The sequence below is a fragment of the Charadrius vociferus genome, unplaced genomic scaffold (assembly GCF_000708025.1).
Source record: "Charadrius vociferus isolate BGI_N301 unplaced genomic scaffold, ASM70802v2 scaffold59, whole genome shotgun sequence".
Taxonomy (NCBI): Eukaryota; Metazoa; Chordata; class Aves; order Charadriiformes; family Charadriidae; genus Charadrius; species Charadrius vociferus.
The window spans coordinates 308,935-312,201 of NW_009661371.1; positions in this window are offsets into that span (position 1 = coordinate 308,935).

The following is a 3,267-nucleotide window of genomic DNA, read 5'->3' on the forward strand; positions in this document are numbered from 1 at the left end:
GGTGTCCGGCTGCGCTGTTGTGGCTTCACGGTGAAAAAGCGGGTTCCCCAGTGCGCCCCGTGCCGTTTCATCCCGTCGGGATGCTGACTGGTACAGCCAAGGCGGTTTCAAAACCACCTTAAATGGAGCTGGGAGCCCCAGGCGGGGGATGCTGCCTAAACTTGGAGTAAGACTTTAGACCGGCCCCAGAAACGCGGAGAAACTCCGCCACTCTCTCTTGGCTTCCAGCTGTGCTGGAGCTGCGCTGCCCTGCTTCTCTTACTTTGCCTGCAGCTTGCAATTTGGGATGATGAGACGTGGGACAAAAGGGTTGAGCTATCCAGGGGAGGGTTCGGCAGAGGAAGATTGCCAACAGTGAGAAAAGGAAATGATTAAATGGATGCGAAAGCCACAGAAGTTCAGAGCCAACATTCACGGGCTTGCTTTGGTTCGAAATGGAAACAAGCAGTGACTTTCCTGTGAGCTGCTCAGAGCAGTTTGCACTTGCAGCGTTTCCAACCAGCAGCTCGATTCTTCCCAAGCTTTTGCTTAGGGATGCTGCTCAAGGAAGAAATTGTTCTGCTGAGGAGCCTCTACTAGAAATCCTGGCTTCTGAGAGGGGGCTTTGCTGGGAGGGAAGGAGGGAGGGAGGGGTGGGACAGAGCATGCAAGCCTTTTACTAAACATCTCAAGGACGATATTGCAGCGCCAATGCCGTTTTGGTGGAGGAGTGTTTTCATAAACACAGTATGTGTAGGGTCACAACCTCCACCTCCTCCTTCTCTTTCTTCCCATAACTGAGGCCAAGTATGTCTTGCAAAAAAATGTTTCTGAAACTCACGAGGAAAGTATGAAAGGCTGGGTAAGGATTGGGTTACGTGCTTTGATGTTGCCCATTAAATGCCCTGCATGGCTTTTCACAAACCTTGTGCAAAACATCAGGCTTATATATTAGCCAGAAACATTGTGGTACAGTGTTAACTCCTGGAGGGAAGGAGCTTCAGTGCTCAGGCTAACGTGGGATGAGATGAGAACAGCCTCTGTCTGGGCCTCAGTCTGACATTTGAAGGAGCCTTTCCTGCCCAGTGGGCTCAGGAGATGGTCACAGGAGTCCTAAAAACTTGTGCTGTTTCTTGGGCCTGCCAGCCCAGACCAAGTGAGCAGATGTGTTTGAAAGATGTCTGAGGTCATACTTCAGGTGTGCACTTGAGAGAAGGGCTGCATTCTCACTTGTCTTGCCCAAAGTCACCTGGGAGTTTGTGGCAAAACAGGTATTGATACTCATATTGTGAGCTACTGCCCCAGCCCTTGGCTGCACTTCCCTGTGTCCGTCCCCAGCTGGATGCTGGCTTGGTCTGGTGGGGCTTTGACGCAGACTATGGAGACAGAGTTTGATGAGGTCAATGCAAACATGAGCAACTAGGCAGGATGGTGGGAGGCCACCAACCCACCGGCCTCAAACAGCTCCTGTGAGACTTTTTCCATCCTCTGGCCATCACAGCGGCAGCTTCTCTGAAGAGGGTCACAGTGCGGAACAGCCACTCCATGCACAAGCTGCATCCCTTCCATGGAGAAGGTCCCTTTGGGTGTGAAGATGTGCAGCAAGACACCTTTGCAGGCCATTACCTGTTGTTAAGAACTTTGCTGGAGCACGTGCTGCCAAGACACTGGCAAAATGTCTCCTCCTCTGTCACTCTGGGGAGCTGCTCTTCTTTTGGCTCCTGCTGCTGGGAGAGCCCTGACGCAGCATCTCGGGGAAGGCAGCAGGAGGGATGTGGGCTGCTCAGCAGTGGTGGCACAACTGACTCTTCTGAGACTTCCCTCAGTTGCGTGAACCTTCCTTGTGCTGTGGACCTTCTTCTGGTGATACGCGTTGCTCTGTGGCTCGCAGCTGAGGCCGGGACTCAGCCCACACACGTGGTAGACATCTGGAAGTATTTCTGTAGCCCTCAGGGCCTCCTGGCAGTTAGGACTGTTGGGTGGGGAGGGAGGTGTAATCTCTACGTGGATTTTGAAAGAATGGCAGGAGAGGACATGCATCCCATCAGCCTGGCAGGGTAGAGCCTCTTTCGGTATCTTTCCAGGTAGGAGACAGCACTTTTCTGGATTTCTAAAAGAACCTAAATGTTGTGGAAGACAAAGACTGGAAGTTCTGGCTTTTGCCATTTCCCACCACAAACAGACGTGGTCTCCTTAAGGTGCTGTCTAGGGTGGGATCCCACACAGGGAGACCACAAACAGTCAGGATCCTGCCTGCATCAGTCGTTTGTGTGACAGCTTTTGCACAGAAAGAAGTCCTTGGGGGACAGGGCACTCGGGCTTCCTGCTCGTGTCAGGTGGGCTCTGAGGTGTCTGCGTGCTCTTGCTGGACTATCAGGATCGTGGCTTTGGGTCCAAGAGCAAGCAGCCTTTCAAGTCTGAGAACAGACCCAGAAAAACATGTGTCCAACAGCAGGTCCTGACTGTGTTTGATTGCTCTTTTTTTTCAAGTAGAGCTGGAGAGGGAGGGCTTGTTCTGCACACCCTATTTGAAAGCTGGTCCTCGGGAGGAGGAAATGCAGTGCTGTGGCTGCCGTTTGCCTTTGCTGTCATCGGCAGGAAGGGCGGCAGCTGGAGATGGGGCATCCAGCGGAAGAAGGAAATATGTCTGGAAACGGCTTCTTGGTAGATGCTCCTCCTCGCTTACCCTAGTGCTGCGGCAGGAGACAGGACACAGACAGATACAAATGGGGCAAACACTACCCATTTATCCCTTTCTTGATTCCTGCTTTTGCTCAAACCTCACCTCCCAGGCAAGGTGGGAATGAGTCTTACTACAGCTACCTCCTCTTCTCCTGCCTTGAAATACGTGCTTGAGACACAGGGATTGGCCACAACCAATTAAAAGACTCGGGCAATTAAAATTCCTTGGTTAACTGGGGTTGCATTTCATACCCTCTCCCTTGCCTCCTCTCCCTCTCTGACCCTGTACCAGGTGTTCAAAGGGTCTGAAGGAGGTCTGCCGGCTGGGAGGGACAGCCCTGCCGGTTTGTCATAGGCAACACCATGTGGGCATGAGTAAAGCCGCCTGGAAACAAAGCGCTCTGCTACATAAGGCTTAACATACAAAATATTCCATGAGACACACATCTTTTATCCCGTTGGAAATGTATCTATGGTGGAAAAAGTTCATTAAAATGATATTTGACAGGTTTTGCTTACTGAGAGATACTGCCCACCAACTGGGAACAACTTGGATGTTTCTTTGTTGTTCAATAGCAAAAGGAAGGAGCCAGTTCTTGGCCCTAC